General features: G+C 37.6%; 1 protein-coding gene and 1 long non-coding RNA gene across 3 annotated transcripts in view; one reads left to right on the forward strand and one right to left on the reverse strand.

The window, feature by feature from the left end:
• LOC134532560 (uncharacterized) lies at nt 1–27260 on the forward strand. Its single transcript, XR_010075154.1, has 2 exons — nt 1–354; nt 26877–27260. It is a non-coding gene; the product is annotated as an uncharacterized LOC134532560 (long non-coding RNA).
• The window catches only part of LOC134532559 (homer protein homolog 2-like), a 144091-nt gene that overhangs the window by 110941 nt on the left and 5387 nt on the right, over nt 1–27763 (reverse strand). The gene's annotated exons all lie outside the window — the stretch shown is intronic.

Consider the following 27763-nt stretch of genomic DNA (forward strand, 5'->3'; position numbering starts at 1 on the left):
GTATGGGCGTGTGGTCGTGACGTCAGGCATTACAGCTGAGTAGTTCCGCGCGGGGAACGAGACGGCGTACGTCGGTGCTCCCACCCCTAATTGCAACCCCGCGATATTTTATGTTTAAGCAAATATGGTTTAACAGCGTTGAAAGTAACACTGGGTGCGTATAATCTACGCGAGAGTGTGTGTGTGCAACGGGAAACAAGGAAGCAACTATCCTCGTGACTGCCTCTCATATACGGTTCGTCGACTCGCCGTTGTGCGTTTTGAGTATTAAGGTGTGACGTTATCAGAACAGACACCTGTGGCATTGTATGACTAAAGTAGTCGTAATCAGGTTTGTATGCCCTGCAGAAACAAGTAAGTAGCCACTTATAACTATATTTGGGTGACGGGAGATTTTGCATGGTGCGAAGATGTGTGAAACGATTATGTTAAGTCACGAAGTATTTTGCTTGGATTAATATTTAAAATACGTTCGCAGAGTATAACTTGTATTTCACGCAAGGTTAGTACAAATTAACATGACTGACCATATTAAATTTTTAGGGCTACAGATAAAAATTTAAATTGGCATATACATATAAATGCCATATACAAAAAATTGTGTTCAATGTGCTATGTTATACATACTATCAAAAAAATCTGCTCTTTAGAAGTTGTAATGGCATTATACTTTGCAAATGTACAGTTTATATTAACATATGGAATTTTTTTTGGGGAAACGCATCACTGTTCAAAAAAGTGTTTAAAATTCAAAAAAAGATTGTCAGAATAATAAATGGTAAGACACAAAGGACTCACTGCAAACCATTGTTTAAACAATTAAATATTATGACTTTTCCTTGCCTGTACATTTTTCATACTATACTTTACACAATGCGTAACTCCACAGTAATATCAAATAGTAATATACACAGTTATCAAACTATAAATAGATGTGATTTACATTTAATCACACATAGAACAAAACTATTTTCACAAGGACCCTACTACAGTAGTATCAAACTAATTAATAAATTACCAACTGAAATTAAGGAAATTGTCCATTTAAATAGGTTTAAACAAGAACTAATGAAATATTTGGTAAAAAAAATCCTTTTATTCAGTTGAAGAATACCTTAGGGTATAAGCATATTAATATGTTGGTTTTTTTGTATTTCAGCAAGTATGGTGGTTAGGATGTATCAGCAACCTAAATAATATTGCCAAGACAAAGATTGTAGTATCCAGGAGTGTGGTTATGTTTTGTATTTAAGATTTGTGTTTGTCTATATGTTTTAATTTTTTGTTTGTATTTTGTATATTGACAACTCCCTTCTAGTATGTACTGGAGAAAACAGGAGGCAACCAAATAAATAAATAAATACTATATAATAAAAACTAGCGACGTATAATTACACCGTTTAAAGACCCAGTGTATAGTTGCAGACGTCTAACCCGCGTTTGACTATCAACTTGAGTATGCGGCGAAGACTGCCCGGGCTACGAACTTTTCTTAACAGCCAATTTAATGTTATTATTTTATTGTAATGTTTTTGACATTGCAGCATTTTGAGATTGTATATCAGATTTAGTCATTATTTATAACTATAAATGTGTCAGCCTCTTTTAGTATAAAGCAAGCACAAATATGTGTTTTGTGAAAATTTTTAAAATAGTTTTAAGCGAGTGTATTTTTGGGCTACTATTTGGTAAAGGATAGAAACGAGAAATACGTACGTAAAATCATGCATGCAGCTTTTTGGGATAAATTATTTGTACATATGTAGTTTTTAATGTTTTTTTTAACGTATTTTTAGTTTAAGTTAACGGTCACGCGAAAGTCAGTATGATTATAATTCGCAGTTTTGCAATTATTGTGTTGGTTTTTTTAATGCGTAAATAAATGGACATATATTTTATTTTTGTATTTTAACTAATTAATGCTGTTACCACAGGACACTGTCCTGCTTTGGTTTTACAGTGCTGTTTAAATCATTAATATTATGCATTTACCTGTCCCCTTTCGTATGGGTTGCGTTTTACATGACAGTATGGCTTTTGACGCAATGTTTCCGTTAATGTGTGCATTTTGGAAGTGACCCGAGGCCTTGGGCGGGAACTGTCACCTTTAGTAGGCCCAGTAGCCAAGGCTAGGGACGACAACACTACTATTTTCAAAAGATATTCAGTCAGTGTATTATAACGGATTTGAAAAGTTTTCGCAAGGGATAATCACGAAGACTTGAAGGGCATTTTTAAAACCTTGAAATTACACTAGTTGAATATCCGTTGAAAACATTTGTGGCAGAATAACAAATGCCGGGGAGATAACGAGTTAGAATTGTGGAAATAGTCCTTAATTAAAAGTAACGGCGAAACAACGAAGAATTCAAGATGGCGTGCGACACCGACCCATTCAGTCGGTCGACAGACGTCTCTTGCTGAGAAGCCTAAGATGTACATCAAGTTCTGTCCCTGCCCGAACACGCTCGAATATTCACCTTCGGCGAACCTCGGGATGTTTTATTTTTGCGCAGGAAAAATTAATTCAAATATTAAAAATGGTCGGTTAGGTTAGCTACTTTAAAACACTTTAAAACACTATGGACAGTTAGGTTAGTATAACTACATTAAAATAAACAGAGAAATATAAATATATACATATATAAACCCGAGGTTGGCCGAAGGTGAATATTCGGGCGTGTTCGGGAAGGGACAGAACTTGATGTACATCTTAGGCTTCCCGTCTCTTGCTACTGAACTCGCGGCCAGAGATTAGGAAAGGAGACAGGTGGACATAGGCGTGCGCAGGACTTCAGTAGTGGTGGTGCCAGATTACACAACAGCCCTATCATTCACAGACCCCGAGCCTAAAGCGGGGTCCGGGGGTCCTACCCCGGAAAAATTTGGATTTGAAAGCGCAAAATGGTGCTATTTAAGGTGTTTCCGAACAAAAACATTAAATACACAGATGTAAAAATTTTAACATTTTTTATGACAAATTATGGCTTTGAATGTTATAATCGCCAGGAAAACTACTAAACAATTTACAGTTTTAAGCTTTGTTGAGCCATAAAGTAAATTGCACAAATTGTTTGCACGGAATTCATGCTGGTGGCTTTGAAAAACCGTACTTACATGTTTCCTGAAGACACCAAATAAATACTAGAAAAAACATTCTCAAATGTTAAGTTTTAAAATCAACAAATCGAGGGAGTTTTTGTAACATACCTCGTTTTTTTTCCTAACCTAACTAATTACTACGTGTATTTGGGAGGGGTCTGGGTAGGGAAGACTAAGTGCGTCTCAGGCCGAAGCCTATACGCTCTAAGCATGCAGGTTATGAACCATGCAGGAAAGGAAGCATGCATCATGTGCTAGGAGGGGATTGGCCAGCCATGGCAACGTTTTAGCCATGACTAACTCCCCTCACTGACTATTCTAAGTTAAAACAAGATAATTTGGGCCCAGGTAAAACCTGCATAGACACAGGGAAAACCCTAGGCACTGAAATGAGGGATGCAAAATTTCATGCATTAATTACAAGCAGGTTGGTTACAGGAAACAGAAGGATGGTTCTGGAAGAAGAGTTGGACAGAGTAGAAAGACTACTATGCAAATGGGCGGGATCTTGGACATTTTGTCCGCTTTTTGTTTGGTGGCACTGGTTGTTTCGGGGGCGACTTTAGTCGTTTCTCACCTGGCTGCCAGCCAGCCTAGACTAAGTTAAGAAGGGGAAAAATTCGTGTGCGCTGTTGAATTTAAGCAAATGTAAAGAAAGTAACATACCTAAAATATGTAACATTTCAAAATAATAAAAATACACAAATAAGAGTGGGCAAAAGTTTTAACTTTTGGAATACAACAATAATGTTTTGTCGGCGACTGCATATACGTCGAGTAAGCATATCCTTTTAACTAACTAAACTCTCTCTCCTTTTTTTAAATAAACCCTGGCGGACGGCGGCTATTATTCCGTGCGCCTGCCGAGTGGAGTGAACAGTGGACACCGAGCGCGCATTCTATGTAATTCGAGGAGAACTAGGAGAAGTATTTACATTTCAGAAGTTTCGTAGCCGCGGCCCGCGTGTACAACACAAGTAATTGCACCTGGCTTGTTTCCGTGTGTATAGTTGGTTCGATTGATAATTTACATACTTATAGTGTTATGAGCACATATCTGTAACTCGACACGATTGTAAAACATATTTTTTTTGGAAATAATACTGTTTTTTGTAAGTATGTATTATTTCTACTTGTAAAAAACTAAATAACGTTAACCCTAATGGTGGTGCCAAGGCACCTGTGGCACCTACCGTGCGCACGCCTATGCAGGTGGAGCATTAGCTGTCAGACATTAAGCCTTTTTTTTCTGATTTTTACATAATACGGCGGACGTTTGTTTATGTTTGTATTAGCTGTTATAGTCTGCTTTTACTAACGACTGTAGTTAAGATGTTCGGGAGAAAATTACATCAAAATATTACTGGTTAATATATATCTGTGTTAATATTTTAAAAGTCCACAACGAATCTTCATAATACAAAATTAATGATATGAGTTGATAATTTTTTTCCAATTTAACCTCCAATACAGGTAAAGCTGATACACTGGTAAACAAACAGACGCCATATTGGTGCGTGTGGCACGCTGAAATCCCCTCCCCTCGTCTAGTATCGGACATGATGCTCCATCTGTTGTGTTATCCCCAATCTCTGCTCGCGGCAAGCTTCAAAGCCGCCGCGAAAGCGATCGGCGCACCTCCCGTGGATAGCAAACATGGCAGCACTCGGTTCCGTGGTAAACGGGAAGCTTTCTTTTCACAGACGAGAGAGCCAAACATCCGATCGTGCATCTACGGTTTTTTTTTTTGTTCATTGTAAATAATATTAAAAAATGTCCGTGAATGTTTATTTTGGACAAATTATGATAACTAATGGTCAATTTAGGTTAGGTTAGCTACATTATAAATACTTTAAAACATTGAGGTTAGCTACATTATAAATACTTTAAAACATTGTGGAAGTTTGATTTGGTTATGATAGCTACATTAAAGATACTGTGAAATCATGTAAACGGTTTCCTAGCGCTCGATAGCTGCATATTAAAAAGGTTATTTGCTAAGCAACCATAAAATACTTACCTAATATAACCAACCATCCACAATGTTTTAAAGTATTTATAATGTAGCTAACCTACTGAATAATTCTTTAAATTAATTCTTGCTAATTTTAAGAATGACATCTTATAAGTTAAACCCGCGCATTTGGAGATTAAATGCCCGCGAATTTTTTTTTTTCCACCCAAATAAACACACCTGTTGTGGTACGGAAAAAAAAAGCGAGCATGAACTTCGGGGAACTTCGGGTTTTGGCTCTCTCGTCTGTGAAAAGAAGGCTTCCCGTGGTAAACAGAGATCAGGATGGCCGACCCGGGCCGTGGAGACAGGACAAGGGGGGGGGGGGGGCGGATGTGAAGGGTCTCAAAAGGGCGCCGACCACTCTGCGGCCGACTCTTGTTGCTCGACGGCCGGGCGCGCGGCACACGTCAGAGGGCTCTCGTCACCTCGCGGCGAGCGTGGGGAGCGTGGAGCGTGGAGCGTGGAGCGTGCGGAGAGCGTGGGAGGCGGGGGCGAGAGGCCCTCCTACGCCCTCGTCGGGGCAGCGAGTGGAACGCGGGCGGACTGGCGCGCGGGACGTCCGATAAATCGATACGCGCGGGGTCGGCGCGGCGGGAAGAGGCCCTCTGGTTTACGGACCGCGGGTTTTCGGGGCCTGTCGGTAAAAAAAAAATACATTAATATACATTAAATTCATCTATCGTAAAACATGCATTTAATTTAAATAATATGCAGATTGCTTTTATCGACAGAGTCTAACACCGAGTCATAAAAGTCACCCGAAATTCCAAAATGTCACGTAACTTACAAAAATATCGCGAAATTTCTTTTAAAAAAAAAAAAAAAAAAAAAAGGGAGCGTGATAATAGAACTTTTCGTTTCATTTGATGTAATTGAAAAAAAAAAGAGTTTAAATATTGCATTGTTTAAAAACTTTAATGTGATGTTCCAATAAAGTACAAATAAATTTTTCAAACCATACTTCGCAAAAAAAATATATATATAGGCTTGCTAAAGAGTAAATATGAAACCAGAAGCAAACATTTGCTTCGGTTTGTTTGCTGTTCCAAAAATGCAATGAATATCAGGAAAATGTCACTTATTAACACGCTTATATTAGCTCCATTTATAACTAACAAACTATGTAAACAAATCTTGGAAATAGATTTTTACCAACTCCTAATTCTAACGATCTGAAACTTTGCAAGTATACGTAATCCGGAATGACAATACAATAATTTGGTACCACCGAACTGATCTGATGATGGATAAAGGAGGTATTAGTGTGTAACTGATAAAAGCGTGTTTTCTTTTTAATATTTTAAATTATAATAATTTATATTTAACCAATGCAGTAAACAACGGACTATCGCGTCTGCTGCTTCCACAATGCACGGAAACACAACAAACGGAAACTAACGAGAATGCATTTCAAAGTAACAAAATATTAATTTAAGAAAAATATATATATTATGTTTCGAGATCATAGCACGGACAGAATTTGCATATATGATGAAAATAAAGCACAAATTTAAGCACAAATTTAAAGCACAAGTTTACAATAGAACACTAGATGTTCTTGTACTTAAAACAATTTTTAACGTATTTGAAATACCTATAAATAAATACTCGGCTTCTATTGGTAGCTCGGGGCAACGCACAGGAAGAGCTCAGCACTGCTAATCCGTAAGGGTCCGTCAACGTCTGCGTGCTATTGTATAGTATAATATTCCGTTGAGATCAGTCTCCGTTTCCGGTCCATTGTATAACGGACCTTATAGTCGCGTCACGTATAGCAGACCGCGAGGTCACTTGAAACTATTGCGAGGTTTGGGCAGGAAGACGTCCCCAAATGGCGGTGGTGACCGCCAGGAACTAATGTCATTGCGTCTGGACCGGGACTGATGACTTGCGGCATGAGAGTTTCAAACTGCACGTAGGCGATATCGTTTGTTTTTTGCGTCACGCGGTGACACACACGTGGCAACCCGGACACACACAGTATGTCCAGATCTTCAGAAGAAACCACCCGATTCGAAAACAGCTCCAGATATCAGAGTTGGGTTTGTTTACGAGAAGAATATAAAGGTACGCTGAGAACGGATGAATACTCCTCTTTTTCGTATTTGACATTTAAGCTGTATTTTTAATAAGAGAGTGAAAATTGCTTGAAAAAAAAAGTATGTTTATGGATGAAACACCTAGTACAGGTTCTTGGAAGCACTCAAGAGACTTTCATTACACCTTTATCTTCATTTATCCGCCAAATTTTGTTACAATGAACGCTCAAATCTCAAAGTTGCCCTGTGCACACTAGTTCAGAGCCTTGCGCTCAGAGACGATACCGCGCTAGAAGCACCAGAGCGCCCGCCTCACCGACACAGATACAGCCCTGACAAGGCGGACCCCCGTAAGGCGACGGTGCCTCCACCTGGATACCGACTCAATGGTGCAGGGTGTACGGACACTCAGTCTAAGTGCCCTAAACTGCACGTATGTCACGGCCAAAAATTTATTTTTGATGTGATAACGTCTTATAAATCGATGAACGACGGCTGCACGCACGAGAAAAAAAAATGTCACGTTCCGCCTGAGCCGAGCGTGCAAGAACCGGCCAACCACCGTGCGAGAAAATCTTCTATATTATTAAAAAACAGGTTAAGGCGGGCTTTTTAACTAATTGTTCGTGATTATATTTAAACAAATTATTTAAATTAAATTTGCAAAAATTGTAAATAATAATTGAAAATTAATACTGTATGCAATTTTTCATCAATGTTTTCTTGTGACGTTATCACGTAAAATTATCGTCCGTAAACCGCCTTTGCAGACTTTTTTGCGCCTGCTAGCCGAATACCTTCCAGTATGATTTCCAAGTAGGTGTGAATATTGTTCGACACCCCCGCCCCTCCCCGCCATCCTCCTACAGAGAGAGCGCGGTACAACGGGATGGAGGGGGGTCGAAATCAATGGCGGTTCGAGCACCGTTGGGTTGGATATAGCCCGAGGGGTGAGGGGGCGCGAATCACAAAGGTAAACAGGAGGGCCCGCCCGCTCCCAGCACGCATGAATGCGCCGCCCTTTTCACGGCCCGACGGAAGAGCAAGAGGACAAGGTTCGGGCTCGGGATTGAACACGAGGGGGCGTGCTGAAGGGTCTGGGACCACACGACACGAGGCGAGGACATCCCGGTGGTCCGGTCTGCTGTGGCCTGTACCCCGAACACATCGCCTCCTTCTTGCAGAGGTCGGGGAATATGCCGTCTCGGATTAATCCACTGATGGAAGAAAACCGGCACGCCAAACTTTCGAGTGCCTCGCCAGTTTCCTCATCGCCCGACTCGAGATTCCGGCCTCAAAATTAACATCCCCCCCCCCCCTTTTTACTGAAGAAGTATGGAAATTTAACGATTAATATGCTGTACGGTAAAACAACTGGCTAAAGAAATTCAATCGAGATCATTACTTTGCGTGTCTAGACACCGAAGGAAGGTGAAGCCATAAGAGGAGGGGGATTTCAGTGCACTACACGTACCAATATGGCGGCTGTTTGTTTACAAGTGTATCAGTTTCACCTGTATTGGAGGTTAATTTGGAGGAAAATGTCAACTCACATCATTACATTTGTATTATGAAGAGTCGTTTTGGTATTTTAATATATATATATAAATATATTAACCAGTAAAAGTTTAATATAATTTACTTCCGAACAGCTTAACTACAGTCGTTAGTACAAGTACGTTAGAACAGCTGATAACAAATATAAACAAACGTCCGCCATATTGGGACGTGAAAATCAGAAGAAGAAAAAAAAAAGGGGGGGGGGGGGGACTGCTTCACGTCTGACCGCTAATGCTATATGTGTATCCTTTCCTAATCTCTGGCCACGAGTTTAGTCGCAAGATAAATCTGTCGACCAGACTGTACGCGCGCAGGCTTCACATTGGAGCGTTCTAGATTATCATAACTCCACGCGTACTGCGATTACCCCCTTGCTGATACATTTTCCACTACAAAAAAAGTCAGTTATCAGCTTCTTTGTTTATTCGACTTCGTCGCGTATCCCCTTGTACGTTGTGCCAAGTAAACATATGTTTAAAGATATTTCAGAAAATGCTTTTATTTATTTTATTGGCTTATTTTACGTGGCAACGTTATACTTAACCACATAAATCTGTACAAAGGAGGTACTTGTAAGGTAACATCCATAAAAACTATTGCCCAGAAAAACTAAAACATCTTACATATACAATAAAAACTGAACAGACAAATCACTAGCAACTATAAAAATAATAAAAGATTAGCACAGAAGATACTAAGCAATTACTTAATATGGAATTTAAAAAGGTATATTTAAAATCCTACCTAATGCTGTGATTATAACGATGGTGACAAAACACTTAAAAATAAAACAAACCAAGTCATAAACTGTCCTAAAAATAAAAGTACATTAGGGAATATTGTCTCACATGCCTAACACCACAGCTAAATCTGAGCACGAGAATTTAGTAAGTACCTGAATATTTTTTTCTTAATAATCCAAAGGGAATTTTGAAGTCTGACCGACACGGGTAGCTCAAGCTTGGCAATAATTAACTTAATTTATATTTGGTGGGGAGAAGCAAATGATGACGTCTACACCTCGCACGTATTTATTTCATTATCTTTGAAAGATTTGTGCAATGGGAGTGCATGACTTGATGTAAGCTTTTGGACATACGCCATTACTAAGCACTTTTTCTGTAGAAGAAAACTAAAAAATACCCAAAAGACGAAAACACAAATGACAACAGCAATTTTTTGCTTAATTTGTGCTTTTGTCTTTTGGGTATTTTTTAGTTTTCTTCTACGGAAAAAGTGCTTAGCAATGGCGTATGTCCAAAAACTTACATCAAGTTACGTATTTTTTTCGCTTTTCACGTAGAATATCCGAACATGCTGACAACGCGTGCAACAATTCTCTGTACCTATATATCCACCCGGCCACACTCCCACCTAGGCCTAGCTGCTGCAGACGAGGCCGTTACTTTTCGCCTCTTGTTCGCTAGTTCCAGCTTCGCAGGGGGAGGGGGGTGGACGCGCAATCAAAGCGCGTGCTGCAGCCGTTAAAATAAAACTCGCGGCAGCTTTTAAATCATCTTCGCGTACAGAGGAATGTTCGTGGGGAAACATGCGCGCCCGCAAGCCATCACCAAAAGTGACGCAATGACTTGCCGACAGGGTTCAGCGCTTCGTTTCAGAGTCATCCACCCCTTTAATACAATATTAAATTAATCACGTACTAACCAAGATACCATTTTTGAGGTTTTTTTTTTAATATCATGACAAAAACAAGGAAGCTATTAAGGCACCATCTACACACATTTTTATTTTTTTACGCAAGTACCAAGGTCTCCGATGGCAGAAAGCTGGTAGACGTCTGGTATGCGATTGAATACTAGGACGGACTCCGGGTGAAGGCCAGTAGGACCCGGGGGGGGGGGGAGGTGTCCAGAGGGGGAGGGGGGACTGAAAGGGTCGGAAGGGCGCCGTCACCAGCCGACGACCGCGATGTCGCGTGAGTCAGATTCCACAGAGGAGTTCCACGCGGGATGCTGGAATGCTCCAGGCGAGAGATGACGAGAATGCCTCCCGCTGTGAGGCCCTGCAACTGTGTGTGGGGAGGGGGGGAAATGCGGCATGTTTCAACACCCCCCCCCCCGACCCACCGGGGCACCCACGCCAGGAGGCTGCGTCCGTAATGGTTGGGTCACAGAGTGAGTGAAAAGAGACACGTCACTCCCATGTCGGCGAAACTTTTGAGGGTGCAGGTCTCTCTGTGTACGTACCAACTTCGGTTAATAAAGACGTGAGACAAAACCACCAAATATGTAACAACAAAGGCATTTTTAATATGTATCAGTGCCTTCATCCAACATACTAACGCCAATAAATAATGTATACATATTAAATGTTATATACTTATTATTGTAGTCATAATGTAATTTTATAACCATTCAAAGCGCCATTTATTTTTTTACATAATCTTTTTCTCAATAGTCTTTCGTTTTGAAGAGGCTTTTCTTACTAACTCGTAACTAACATTTATTCCGGTCCATTTTCGATTTTCGAAACGAATTAAATTCAAATTGTCAAGCTACCCAGCAACAAAAACCAACGAATAGTGTACGTGTGCAAAGACTAGAAGCATTTGTCACAAAATTAAATGAATACTGTGACCACCCTTTTGACTAGTTTTATATATGTGTCCACAATAAGGTGATAATTTATACACACAAAAATTAAATAATTTCATGATCATTTAATTTTTAAAGATGTCAAAGAAAGATTTTTATACTAACGAAAAACACTTATAGCTCGAATACAAGGCGAGCCTTTAAGGCTGTTCAAGAGGTCCAAAAATCGTCCCTACTTCAGAATGACTTCAAACTGATACATCACTCACAATAGCATGAAAACTGATGGCCGAACACACTGACAGCGCTGTATAAGACTCAGGGTCGCGCCGCTGGGCATTCAGTGGCGAGACAGCCTCCGAAGGGGGAGGGTGTGTCGCTCCGCTCCCGAACAATGGAAAGACGACGCGCGTATGAAAATGGACAGTATCACTCCTAGCGGAGGGAAAGCTAACTGCTTGTAGGCTGGGAGCAGGTAGTCGCGCTGGCTTGTGGGAGCGCCCTTTGGCCCTTTGGGGTGGGGGAGGATGTGACAGACAACAACTCGGAGCTCAGAGCCCACTGATCGCTGGTCGCCTTGTGTCGTGGCCCGGCGCCTGGCTCGCTGGCCAGCAGTGCGCGGCTTCACACGTGTTCCTGCTCCACACCTGCCATCTCGCACATACTTCCTAGATTCTTTTTAATGATGCTTCATCCACACGCATACGGCCTGTGCAATATATAAGCTTATATAACTTTTATAGTTATAGGCATAAATTCTTTATTTGCTTTTTGTCTACATTCAATATTACAGAGGTGTCATCGCATTTAGCCTAGGTGAGCAGGGTGACGCTAATACATGTAATGACATTTTTTTTAAAATCATGTTTTATTAACGTTACCCGATTTATGCAATAACTATTTTTAGAGGATGGCGCACAAGCTAACACGAAAATACATTACATATTTAATGTAATAAGGTAGTTAGAGATATCATTGATGTGTCAGTCAGTTACACATAGCACGCCGACATCTCTCCACGGCAATCCGGGTTTCTGGACAAATACCACTTGAGATGTTTGGTGTTTGAGAGACGCGGTGAACGCCGTGAGTCTGAGCGGTGACGCATCATTTGCATCTCGCCGCTCGTCAGCGCCGTTTTGAAAATATTAAAAGTACTTTGTAGTTGTCACTACAACACTAATATAGAGTGGCACATTGACAAATATTTTAAGTAAGAAAATATATTGTAAATAAAAAACAAATGCACCAGACAATTCAACATTTCCCCTCTGTGATAGTTGTGCTGCACACGGAAAACCGGTGATCATACTTGCAAAGTGAGGTACTGATATTTTTCCTGCTTATTTTGGGATAACTGGCAAGATAAATCTTGGCCGTTTTCTTCAGCAATTTTTTTTTGAACGCCTGCTGCGTTCATTTTTGCTGTCAGATATTTTTCCCAGGCCTGAAAGTCATTAATATCAAAGTAAAAATGATTTCAGTATTGAAGGAAAATATAATGCTGTTGTTGGCTAACTACATTTATTTAAGTTCATATAAGTACCTTATGCTTATTCTTAACGTTCATAATATTCGTGTTAATTAGTGTGTCGTTATTTATTAATGCTGAGGCTATTACACTTAGTAGTTTGGTGATATTTGTTCTACAATATAATGCAATGGAATGTAACCTGGTATTATTTCTTTCATGGAAACGCAAAGTACGTGCGCAATGCACTAGGCAAAGAAACGTAATCATCATTGATAATAATAATTGTAACACCTGTTCAATTGAAGTTTCGTGTTTTCAAAATGTCTCATGTCATAACGGGAGTGTTCATAACGGAAAATATCTCTTCGAGTTGACTGTAGCCAATTCCAATGGTCACACCTCCCCAAACAGCAGCATCATTGATATCATCAGCCTGGTTTTTATTGTCAGAAGTTATGTGTTGAACTTGGTCGCAGGATGCACATACAAATTGCCATGTATAAAAAAAACCGAACGGGTTTCTTTGTGGAAATTAAATTTTCCCATGGTACATTCCTTTTTGTGGGATTTAAGTGATTCCATTTGTTATATTATATGTGCAATATCGACACATCTATTACCACACAGCTGTTTGGTGACAGGAATGTGATAGTCGTCTTTTTCAACTATCAACTTAGGTAAGTCACCATCAGACTCCTCAGATAAGTCATTGTGCCCATTTTCTGTTGTGTCACCAATTTCTTAGCCGACATCACGAGTAACAGGCGATTTGCCTAACGGTGGTTTGCCTAAACATGAATTCGTTACGGCGTTTTGCCTAACGGCGTTTTGCCTAAACGGCGTTTTGCCTAAAATTAGGCAAAACGCCTTTAGGCAAAACGACACATGCCCGACATCACTACTGGATAGCAATGGCTCAACTAAAACATCTTGTTTCCTGCATGGCCTGTAAAAAGAAAGTAATAGATATGAATATGCCAATATACATGTATTTAAAAGATGGTTTTGTTTCATGGTAAGTAATTTGTTTTAGAGCTAAGGGTAGCTCCACTAAGACAACTTCCGGTAGTTAAATATAGCCTGTGACAATTCTGAGTTGATGAGCATGCAACGAATCCATGAAGGAATAAAATATCTAAAAAGTAATATGATTTATGTAGTGCTTATTATTAAATTGTACGAACATATTACCATTGTTATGCTGCTTCATTTAAAATATTGCAGCATATTTTTACAGAGAGTTAATATTTAACTGAACTATTAGACCTCGTTGTTCTAAACAAATGCGATTTCTTGTAATTATCTTGTAATTTTTTTAAGCATCGCATGCGCAATGATACTAATAACGATATTTGTAAATGAGTTTAGTAGTTCTTTAGATCCTGTTTTATTATTTTTAGGGAATAACTCAAGTACATTAAAATGTTTTACGCGATATGTACATATGTACATGTGGAAACTGCTTATTACGTAGAAAAACTTTGATAATAACCATTAGTACAGCATTTTCACCTCAAACCGCATAATTCAAATATGGCAGAAACAACACAGATAAAATAATAATCACTTATTTATTTATTTTATGATATATGGTGCCATTGAACAGCGTGAGACAAAAAGTGCCTCCCACAATGCAGATAACATAAAGAAAAAGAATGAAAAGAAACACCCTACACACAAGATGTACTACAAAACGCTATTACTGACGTCGAAGAGACAAACAAGAGATAACAAATGTAAAATATATATATATATTATTTATCAAACACACCAGACGTATTTAATGTTATTTATGTGTTGATTCCAGTTAGAATTACATTTGTCAGTACTTTATTAGCATAGGCCTATATAGCGTAAGTTATTTAACTTAATTAAATGTAAGTAAAATGTCAATGTTACATGGCATGCATGATTATGTGCAATGGAAAACGATGGGACCTACAATACTGACCATCACTGAGAGAAAGAAAAGATTTCGAGGATCATAATTTTCCCTATCAACAAAATAATACGTTGAATTGTGTGAAATAAATATATGGCTGTTTAAATTAAATTATGATTTGCCCCAAAAATGGAATGTTTGTTTTCACACAGCTTAGGTGATGTTTATGGCTGCATTCACAAATAATTTTATGCTCATAAAATATTAAGGATTTGAACATGGCCATACATGTTCGTACACAGTGTAAAATAAACCTTATATGTTGCATCACTATAAAAATAAACTGTAGGATGTTTAATCGAACTTCTAGTCTGGGACCACGTGTTTAGGAGTCAGTTTATAAGAGATAATGCCGGTTTAAAATGCTTATTAAAAATTTAATGTTATTAATGGATGTATATTATCGCTTAAATGGTATTAGCGTGTGTACGTTAATCCACGTTTCATTTATTATCTTATTTTCGTAGAAACTATATCATCTTCCCATTTTATTATTTAATTAAGTTTAAATAAAAACATCGACAAACACAATAAATAATTTTTAAATAAATAAACAACAAATAATTTTTATTTACACAGAAGTTCCGAACAAATCTTCAATGTGTAAAGGCCTATCCGAACCAAGATACTCAAAATGACCAATACTATTTCCATGTAAATGCAGGCCGGTACTCATAAAACTGATTTGGTTGTCACCAAAACCTCTAAACAGGGTGCTTCGTTTATTTACTGAAAACAAAATATTTATTTGCCTCTACCACGATGTACGTAATTGTTATTGCAAAGATGTTTATTACGCGCATGTATCTGTCGATGATGTAGGAACAACCAAACAGATGTTTGGATAAGGAAATTATTTTAAAATATTTTATTTCGTACAAAGGAACGGACAGAACAAACACATGTTAGTGTGTGAAACTAGGTATTGTTTGAAATTAAAAACATTCATTTCTATATATATATATATATATATATATATATATATATATATATATATATATCCAATACTACTATAGAACTACGTATTTATATCTGAGCATCCTATTTTGCCCTCCTACCACATTAATGTGGCAATAAAAAAGTGACATGGGATAATGAATAACATGGCACCACTAAAAAACAAACATCCTTTCTAGAAAAATAATATTTTACGCGAATTGTTTTACATTTTAATCTTACCTCTTCAATTGAAGATTCGTGAGATCAAAATTTTTCTTCAGAAATGTTAGGCACGTCCATCACAGATGGTAGCTCTTTGATTAGGCTGTGTCCAATCCCTATGGATATAGCACCCCAAACCAGAGCATCATTGATGTCACAATACTCCGGTTCGTGAGATGTAATTTATTTGGTTTGGTTGCATGCATCACACTGGAATGTCCAAGTCGAAAAGAGGCCACTGCGACTTTCTGACATGAAAACAAATTTCCCTAACGTACATATTTTCTTATGGTCTTCCAGTAGAGCCATTTCTTTCATTAGATGGGCAATATTCACACATCTGTTTCCTCGAAGCCTCTCTTCCAAGAAAATGTAGTTAATGTCGTGCTCAACAATAAAATCAGGAAACTCGCTTTCTTCACCACTACCTTTGAATATATATACTGTATAGAAGTCGCCAGCCCAGGTTAAAATTTCTAATACGGTTTTGAGGTAGTTGGTTAATTCACCGCCGCAATCGCCACCATCTCTAGGGCATCGACTTGTGGTGGTCCCTAGCGGACAAGTGTCAAACTCTTCAAAAACCCCTTCCCCCTCATGTTGAACGACCTTGAGCTGCAGTGAATGATGCATGGGGGGTGCGGGGAATGACAGCGGGCGACAGTGCTGCACTCTAACGTGTAAATAACAACTAAGACGATACAGGGCGTTACGGCAGCGCACTGCAGCGGTGAAGTTCCCAAGCTGCTCATCATACGCTTCTGAAAAACGTAGAGTAAATCCTATCCACTCGCGACTTCTATACAGTATATATATTCAAAGCCACTACTTTCTAGTAAACTCAATTGATTATCACACGACTGCTTTTGCTCTTCAAGAGAAACTTTTGTAAGTGACAAGATTGTTTCTTCGCTGCGTAATTCTTCGTTTGACCTGTATAGTGATAAAAATTAGTAAGTTAATATAAATGTGACAGAAACGGTGTATAATTATTCAAGCGTTCCAATAAAAAATTATTTCTAGAAAAAAGTACATTCCAACATTGAGGTAAAAAATAACAACGAAAATTTGCGTTATTCATTTATGTGCGTGTTAGGCTTCAAAATTCTTACAGCAACCATATGAGTGTGGCTTGCCTTTTTACAGAGGCATATAAAAGCTTTTTCTTTGGGAGGACACAAAACCAATGAAGTTACGCAGTTGATGATACACACTTACGTACAAGTACATTATATGCTGCAATTTAACCTTAAAAAAACAAAATCAGAAAACTATTCTGTGTAAAGGAATGCAGTTAATAGAATAACACAAATATTTTAAAAAATAATCTAATTGCTGGGTATAAACAGTAACAACGATTTCGCAGTAATTACTACAATACAAACTACTGCAAGAGTGCAAAAATAAAATGTTTTAATAAAAATGATGTATTTATTACACTTTACCAAATACTTCGGTTTAAATTTGAAAATCGTCTTGTAGTTACAGCCTGATGCGGAGTCTAAGGATGCAGTGAATGGAGGTTGGCACGTTTGTGAGGCGGGCCGACCCACGCGAGGAAAAGACCTGCAGCTTCCAGCCAATCGTGAATAATGCCCGAGATGGTCGAGGTGCACAGGGTGCGAGCGCCGTAACGCAGGGACAGGGAACAGGCATATCTCCGAGAAACCCCGCCGACCAATAGCGATTGCTACATGCGGAAATCCGTGTGACCAAGCCGCGACGGGAATCTAACCTGGATTGCATAGATGGTAAACCTGCGTTCTAGCGCCAGCCAACGCGGCCTTTTTATTATTTTTTGTTCACCATAATTATTTTATTACAAAAGGATAAAGGGGGGGGAGGGGCAATCCGATTCATTAGCAAACAACGCGCACCATATTAAGTAACGAAACATCAAACGATGCCAAGAAAATATGCAGTATTTATTTTTATTTTATAGTTTCAGGATAATTTCGTTTCAAGCTAAACAGTTCTAAAGATTCCTGTATTTATACTCAGTAGTGTAACACAATAATTCAAGACAAAGCCGCCGCGCCCTCCCCTCCTCCCCAAAACTCCTTTTTTCGTTGTCATGAGACGAGCAGAGCGCATTTTGGTGTGAATATTTCTCCCGCACGAAACTTTTGCAACGGGAGGGGTTAGTAATTCTTGCCACGGTGACCTTGAAAGGTGGTCCGCCCAGCCCCTACCCGGCGTCAGCTGATATGCAGGTCATTCACGCCGCGGAGACCTAGGCCATTACGCGTTACAAGCCAACCCACAGCTATATTATGAGACTGAGTCGTTGGCCAAGGGAAATTTGACTTGAATGATGGACGAAAAATTCAAACGAATGGCTAGGCAGTTGTGCAATTTCAACCACACATGACTGTAGTACAGTGGAGTGATTAAAATTGTTATCCTTACACCAAAAACTAAAAATAGAAGTACACATAATAGTACTTTGTGTTGGACAGATTATTCTATAACATGGATAGGGTATCTTGTATTGCGTTTACATACATTATTTCTACACTGACATGAAAAATACATTGGCATTAAATGGAGCAGCAAGATTAATTCTTTCAACTGTTGCACATGTGCCTTGTAATGGGTCGCGAAATTTCAGTATCACCTTAGCTGCAGCTGCAAACTCATTATCTTCTAGATTTGCAACCTGAAGCCTGGATTTTTCTAAATTGTATCTGCTTGTGTAACGAAAACTGTGCAATTTTGTATTTTTTTTTTCAAAATCATTTTTAGACCATTTTTAGTAAAATGTCAGTTTATTAAACTCGAAACTAGCGCTTAATTACTAAATTTACATGCATTAAAAATAGTTTATTCACGTTCGTCTAAGTACGATACCCATTCACATATGAAATTTCGATCTGATCTGATAACGTTTCAATACTGTCGTCCAATGTACTGATTCTTCTGTTTGTCACGGTTGTATTTTGTTATCTACGACAGAAAATGACGTGAAACTTCAATAATATTCAATAATATTCAATAAGTATCTATTTTTAAATTATTTTTAATGGCTAAAGGTAAATCTTTTACGCAAAAAAATGCACGCGTTTAGTTTCAAAAGGATTTCAATACGATAACCATATGAGTTAGGTAAATTTAACACCCTAGTCGAGATGGTATTGACTCATTTTTGGGATGCCCGACTTTGACTGTTCGATTTAAATAGGTACTGTATACATGAGCGTATTCAATTCGAAAAGTGTTTCGAAATCGTTTAGAAAACGAAATGGAAACATGGTAACTGGATACCTCATACGAGTAACTTTTTGTCCAGTTTTTTGTTACGTAACCTTGACCCGAAAAAGTTAGCAGAGATTATAACGCGATTTGCTAGTACTGTCATAATGAGGTAAAAAAAGATATAACTGCAGTTTACTCAATGAATAAATTAATTATTTATTAAGAGTAATTAGATAGTGAGATTGTGTTATAACTTAAAGGTAATTTTTCTACAATTTCGGTAGTTACAAGCTCGTATTCGGAATATTTCCAAGTTTCTTTACATCTTTCTTAAAATATAATTTTTTTAAATTTCGAATAATTTATTTTTCTTATTGCATACAGAAAATTACGAAATATAGCATAAACATTTCCAGTTTCTCTTTTTTTATATAATTTATAAACTTCCAAGTACGATACACCTGAATCACAGTTGCAAAAGAAAATTAGGCTATTGGCTGAGCAAACTTTTTTTTTCTTCAAAATTCATTAGCATACTGAAACCCTGAATAATGTATGAATAAATATACACCTCAAAACGAGCGTATGACTTAACTCGAATTTGTAAAACATGTTCCGGTTTCGGCCTTGGCTTTTTTCTTCTTCCACAACTGCCGCATGATTTTAGATTTCTTACTTTTCTTCAAAATGCTTCTCGGCTGCCTTTTTCTGTTGGACATGTTTTACAGTTTCAGATCCACTCTGCTTACAAAACCCACTTCGTACGACTCACACTTCACAAAATGCGCGCGAAAGTGGAATTTTTTCCCGGGAGACTGGCTGCCCACGCGAGAGCTGGTAGTAGTTTCAAGACATCTCGCTTGGAGCGCCAGCGTACAGTCACAGGCTGACAGGTCGCGCGCTGGTAACGGAGGCGATTTCCAAGTCTCGCGCGAGACCCAATCATGCCTCCGGTTATTCGTGGACCACAACTACGTTTTCACTCGTACATTTACAAACCATATACCACTGGAAATTATACTTTCGAGGCTAGGGCAATGGCTAAATATTAATTGGAAATAAAACTCAATTAATTTTATAACGTAGGTTGAATATAGCCCAAACTTTTCTGTAAAAAATTATGTAACACTAAATATGATGCCAAAAATGATCTAATGGCTTTTACTGAATACAAATTTGACATCACCCTCGCAAACAATATCGTACACCAGATTCTATTTTCTTGTCATCTGAAGTTAAATATTTTTCTTCATTTGCACGAATTCAATTACAGAATTGAAAATTTAATAAATCCAAAAAAATTAATTTTATAAAAATTTGAAATTTTTTAATGCATATACCAAACAAATGTGTGTCATGTATACATCAACTAGGAGTTCCATACTTTTTTATTCCATGAAATGATTTAATGTCTTGACCAGCCTTAAGTGGTACGCCTAGATAGGGGGTAAATGTGTTAGTGAGGCGGGATGATAAGTTCGACGCTCGCTGGTGTTTCTAGCACGGTGTCGCCTCTAAGCGCAAGGCTGTGAACTGGCTCGCAGTATTTTCGTCGTGCGTAGGACAACTGTGAAATTTGAACGGTCATCGGACATTGCATGGCGGAGAAATGAAGATAAATGAGTAATGCAAGTTACTTACATGCTTTCGAGAATCTGTACGGGTTGTTTTATGCATGGAAATTACTGAAAACGTTGGCCGATGCTTGCGCTGCACTTTTGCGTCTCGAGTGATAGACAAACTCGGCCCAACTCGAGGTGGCGCCGTCTCAACCGGCCGACCTCTTGACCTAAAAACCGGGCGCACGCGGCGACGTTTGGAGCGGCGCTATCGCTCGCCCCTTCATTTTCTCCAGGTCTGCTGGTCTCTCTCCCATCTGTCCTTCCCTCCCCAGGGCGGACCCCCGGCCTGGAGAGCTGCCAACACTTCGCCCTCTCGGCATCCGCAAGTTTATAAAATATTACGGAAATAAAGGCCCGCTACTGATTTCGTGCGCGGAAATAAAAAAAAATTCATAAACCACTGCCGAAAATACCCGAGGCTGCTTTCTCGAACTCTTTAAGAGGTGGCAAGTCCCCGGGAGCTTCAGATGCGTCCAACTCGCTCGGATTATAACCGTTGCAAGAAACGTAAGCGCGCAAGGACGCAACACGTAACAAACACAAAAAAAAAATATCACGGCAGATTATGAAACAAGCAGGTCACAAGCTATCTCGCCTAGCCTGTAACTAAAAATGATATTCTTCGTGAAATTTTTTTTCGCGTAAACGTGAGAGATTCTTAGTAGTTTCATTTAAAAGAGCTTTTTTTACATCGTGTTAAACGAGTGAAATCGCGATGCTTATGACAAAAAAATAAAATCGCAGCCTTCTATACACATGACTTCTGCATCTTTAACCGTTTGCGGAACACTTTACTTCAAATATAGCCTGGAAAGCGGAAACGCAAGTCGCAACGCAAGATAACTGAATTTTGGCCGATGCTTGCGTTGCGTCTTTGCGTCATGCGTTTATTGCATTATTGAGTAGTTTACAAACACAGTAGCGATTCTAGCGGGTACGCCCCATAAAAGATTCTATGGCCGCTGGTAGGAAGTGTTCTGTGGCAGTTGGGAGTATTCCGAAGGCAGTTTTCGTGGATTTGTATTTTGGCCGTGCACAGTGTGGAAGTTGTAACCAATTAGATAACTGTTCGGTGATGCTCCTAGTGTCGTCAAACATAATCAGTTTCAAATGTAACTTATAATACCTACAAAAAAATATCGTAAATATGATAAGGAACAAATTGTCACAACGCAGACGTATGAGTGAAGTACCGCATGCTAGGTTTATTCCACTCAAACGTCCATAGCCGCTTGCATACAGGCTAAGACAGAAGTCATGTCGGAAGCTTTATCGTCGCCTGCAAGACACCTCCCATCGTGGCATGCGGGCTTTATGCTCACGAGGACACCACGAAACGGATATGCGAGCGCAATCATTACGATTTTAACTTTTACTTTTCTTTCAAAAAGTTATTTCGCTTAAGTGATCCTTGGATTTATATGGAGATTTATATTGACGAAACACAGAAATAGTGTTTGAATTAGTTACTAGAAGCCCATCTACCACGTAACCAATTTTGGTCCACAGCTACTAGTAATCACTGTTGCCAGTGGCGAACGCAATTAGAGGGGGGATGGACAGTTATATAGAAAATTTGCAAGGTATGTCATTTACGATGATGCGAGGTGGCTGTTAACAACACCTGTAATCCACACATTCAGCTGTGCATTTTGATGATGATAATTTTTAACTGTCAAAACACCACTTTTTTGATGTAAATTATTATCTGAAGTGGCCTAACCCGTCTGAACTGCCTACGCTAACGCCATTAGCGGGGACCACGGTGGTTTGGCGGTCACCAAAGGTATTCTGGTTCGAATCCCTTGCCGGGCTGGGTCCAACCCGCTTTTCCCGCACGTGGAGAAACGGGGCGGACGTCGCCGTGAACGGTGATTTTTCTCCGGCCACTCCTCAATTACCCTCAGCAATGCTCCATTCACGTCCGGTTCATTAGAGACGATGAAAGGTGGTGAGATCTCGTGGAGCGCTGACGGCATGAATGAGTACAGGGAAACGGGAGCATCACGAGAAAAATCCACTGTCACGTTTCCCAATTGTGTAAGATTTGGGGTAGACCCCACCGATATTCGAACCAGAAAAGCCTTTGGTGGTAAGCAAGTCATCTGACCACTCAGCATATAGGCTTATTAGCGTTATGCACCATTTAGTTTCAAAACATCAAAGCATATTTTTGTGTACAACCACACAAAACATTGTCAAGTCGCGTGGTACTCGTATAAATCAGCGCTGACCAAATTTACTCTTTTTTGAGGACCAGATAGCATTTTTTAACTGATCCGAGGGCCACACATTAATTAATATTTAGCATTACAAAAATTGTTTAATGTCTTATTAAGCAGTCAAATAACCAATGGATAGACTACTTGGTAAGTGATTAAGCAAATATTATTCCTTAGAAAATATTGTTTGCAAAAAAAATTGAGATCTAAGAGCTACCATGAAACAATATATAGAGATTATAAGAAAAATAAACAAAATATTTCAATATTTCTGCGAGAATGTTGCTGCTTCTGAGAATTACTAACGACTTACTTTACTTTAATGCAAAAGCTAATCTTATGCAACAGTATACTTGGTAGTTCTTTGTTGAAAGATTCACTAAGCAGGATATTCAAAAGGGTACTGCAGTCTGATAGTAGGCCATCACTGGTATAAATGCATACATTTAGCAGAAAAAACTTATTTCCAATCCCATATACCTACATGTACACTATGTAACTGTTTTATTTCATGCCAGTTCAGACTAGTGGCTAGATTGTTTGGTCTCAAGTCAGTAATTCAAAAAACAATTTCTTGGCACACACTTGGTTTGTGATGACAGCACTTGAGACTTCGATTAGTAGAGTAAATTACATATAAATAAAACTTGGAAATATTGAAGAAATGTGACTAATATAATTATTAAAAAAGTTTTTATGCCAGTTAAAAAAATACTGCTAAAATATTTATTGTAAAATCATTTCATATACTTAAAATACTGCACTAATACATATCAACTTCATTCTAAAATATTTATATAATTCATGAACATTATTTTTTTTTTTTAGGTTAAACTGCAACTAATAAAATTGTGGAGAGAATTAATTCATATCATTTTGTACAAACATCACATTCCTAAATTTTTTTACTTCATTCCTTTTTGTAAAAATTATATATCTGACATTTTGAATGATAATGAAATTATTTGCAAGAACATGTTTTGCAAACATATTAGTCAAATAATGAAAGTTCCCATGTAAAAATGGGCAAATACATGTAAGTTTAACTAAATAGGTTTAATGTTTACAAACAGCTCACATCCATCTTCTTCACGTCAAGATGATGTGCAGATCTCATCGATGGCAAAGGTCACAGCATGTTAGGCCATGTGATTAGCCATTATGTACTCGCACATGTCTAAAGTAACTAGTTTGTTTTAAATTCCTATTTTGAATACAACACAATGTTGTACATTTCATTGATTGAACTTAAATGTAAATGAGTATTGGCAAGAAATACACACAAAAACTAGGTTCAAAACTACATGTGGCTTTTCTAAAAACACAGCTAAGAATTATTCTCATAAAACAGTATGACATGTATTTGCTGCAGTGAAACCAACTAGTTCAACTTTATTCAATTATGTAGTTCAATTTCTGGGACACTACTAATCCTCTAAATATGGTTCCCAACTTTTCGCAGTCTGCATAGCTGTCACTTGCAGGTAAATAATCTTGGCTAGCGCTAGTGATTTCAATGTTTCTACACACTAGAAGTCTTCCTTAACAGTGTTTTTTTTTTACAATTGTGTGTTTTGTATGTTTTATATGTTTGATTTATATTGGTCATTCAGTTGATGGCCTTCAGATGTTGGATAGCACATAAATAAAACAAAAATAAATAATATTCGCAAGCAATTATTACAGCCTCACTTAAAATGATTCGCATGAACAAAGATGCTCTAGACAGTTTAGATGATGCTGGAAAATACAACACATTTTCCCTATGGTTCTGAAAGCATTCAGCAAACTACACTCAGACAAAAAAAAATTATTATTCTTAGATCCTCTATCTGTATAATGTTGCAAATGAAGATTCCCTTTTCTTTCCTTCCTGCAACAGTGTTGAAGGGAAAAAATTATTTGGGTTTTGATGATTGACCACCACTTCCACCCAAAATGTTGTAAAATTTATCATTGAGCATGTTTGCACACATTAACCTGAAACTATAGTGTATCAGTCCTATTGACTGTAATACACCTACAAGCATGATACTGCTACAGTTTTTAGGCATTCACTTCATAGGTATATGAGTATATTCTTTGATCCTTAGAGGCAATTGATAAGAACAGTTTCAATTTAGGACTTGATATGGCTAATTTGGTTCCAAATAGTTGCATCTGCAAATGTTTGACCGCTTTTAATTTTTTTTTTTTTTTTTTTTACAAAATCTTGTTAGTAGTTTGATACTGATTTATGGCTTGAATAGTAAATTTAGTTTCATATGCCATTTATAAAATGTCATGCAAAGGACTAGAAAAATTACATACTATGAATTCAGTTCTCTTTTTGTGATTGTTCCCAAGATACCGACAGCCTATCAAGATAACATAACTCTGGGTGAATTCAAAGAATTATTTTTAAAAAATTTAAAACATACCTTTAATTTTATGAGAATGACCAAAGTAAAAAGATTCAGTTTTCCCCCAAAGTATTTATAAAAACTTTCAAATGGTCTGTGATACACTATAAACCATTAAAAAGTAATTTCAAAAAACCATTGTATGAATGTTGTTAACTGTGCAATTTTCTAGAGTTGTAGCTTTTACACTAGTGGATTATAATTAATCATGAGATGATGTAGTAGTTTACCAAAAATTAAAAATATTTGTAGTTTTTTACCAGAATAATTAAATTCTAGTTATGGAAATAAATGTTTTCCATCTTCAAAATCATAAAATTAAATTTATAATTTTATACACATTAAAAACTGTATTCAAGCACCTCAAGAAATATTTCTGACAAACTTAAATCTACAATCTGGATCTAAAGGACATTTATTGTCATCCAATTTGGTCATCCTTCCTACTTAAGGATCCATATTTACATTTCCCATAACATATATTAATTATGTTGCAAGATGTAGGCCTACGTGGATTTACTACTTATTTAACATCTAGATTTTTTTCCGTAAAGCAATGATACAATGACACCACACATTATTAGTGGTACCAAACTGCTACACAAATATTTCTAAGTAACAGAACTAACATATTTTTACCTCCCATCTCTAAAAAGATGGGCAATATTTCCACTTGCTAAAAAAACGTTCTAGCTACTACTGGGGCATTATGTAATAAGTAATACAAAATTACTCATTTGAATGTAAAAACTTTTTATCCTAAAATACAAGCAAATTTACCTACTATTATGGTAAGTATTGTAATTATTTCACTGTAATAATTAGATTTTTTATTTAATTGCCAGGCATGCCTCTTTCAAATACGAGCACAATTATTATACTCAACCTCTGGGTAAACAATGTAGACAAAAAAGGTTTTAATCAAATTTTAATATTGGGAACATGTACCAAACTTTAAATATTCTAGCTATAATTGTTTCTATAAATCTAATTTACCTTCATTTTATGACAATACATTATGCTTGTATTCAGTCCTGAAGCCGCATCAAAATGTAATCTTTCACCACACAATCATTAAAAGATTTTTCAACATTTATTTTTTTTAAATAAAATATTGAATAGCATTTTATTTTATTCAATTATTCCAATCTTTAAACTCTCCATAGACAAACTGATTATAAATATATAAATACACTATTACACCAAAATTAACATTGCAAAGAATCATAATTTTGTCTATGAGCGAATAATCATACAACACAATAATATTTTGTTACAAAATAAAATAACATTTCTTCTGTAATTTTACAGAATGCCGCTTCAATATGGTCACTGTTAAATTGCATCTGTTGTTTTACTGAGAGCGTATTAACCCTTAATATTTTATCATGGCAGATGTAGTTATATTTTTTTGATTTTATTCTCACTGCTTCCATTTTATTTTAAGTGTTCAAATGTTATGACAGATACTTAAATATTACAAATAAAAAAAACCATGGATGACTTGATGACATGGATGACATTACTAGGTACTTGCTAGCGTCGAAGAGTATATAAACATTACATACATTCACTATGTTTCTAGGCCTGAATACTTTGCTGCTACGTCGAACACGTTCATCCACAAGCGTTGATGCATCACGGAACGAGACTCCGCCACGTACAACTCCGAGGTCTTCGGTCGAGTAGTGTCTGCTACTTCAACTGATGATCGTCCAGCAGCACGGTAGCAGATGTGGAAGTCAGCCACTTGTGGTGTTTTTGACATCTCAGCCACAGCAGTAGGTAGCAGACAGTTGGATGCTACTACACGTCGTTTCTTGTTGTTTGATTCTTCACATGGCCCAACATACATGATTTTTTTTTACACTCAGTTCCGACGATGCTACAGGCATACTATTGTTTATGTAGAGTTGTTTCACTCGTACCATAGCTATCATTCTTTCAATAAAGTTATTTATTCAACAAACTTTATGATTGATGCACTTGCTAGCACTCTGAATTTTCAAACATTCACTGTTTGAAATAATGTTGTGTTTATAGGTAGTCTTTTTTATACCCTTTAAATGTATAACTGTGGAAAATAATATTTGAACTTATGGTTCAAACATCTGCTACTTATCAATAACATCTTGATTAAATAATTATGTACAAATATTGACTCGTGAATATAAATTTTAAGGTTTAATGTCTTGAAGAGTGTAAGGGCATTAGAGGAGGACAGGGCTGGGACAGTGAGAAGCAGCAGCAAAAGAATGCATTTGGTGAAGGAAGCTGAAGGACCCCTAGAAAACCCTCAACTTAACCTCTTAGGAAAAAAAATTGGACCTGACCTAGTCTGGAATTTAACCCACATGGCATAAAGAGGAGTGTTCTTACCTCTTAACCACTAAAGTCACCTCCATTACGTAAATAATATTAGAGTGAATAAATATAGGAAAATTTATAGTTTTAAAATTGATATTCACGAAT

Source organism: Bacillus rossius, chromosome 6 (assembly GCF_032445375.1).
Source record: "Bacillus rossius redtenbacheri isolate Brsri chromosome 6, Brsri_v3, whole genome shotgun sequence".
In the NCBI taxonomy this organism is placed as follows: Eukaryota; Metazoa; Arthropoda; class Insecta; order Phasmatodea; family Bacillidae; genus Bacillus; species Bacillus rossius.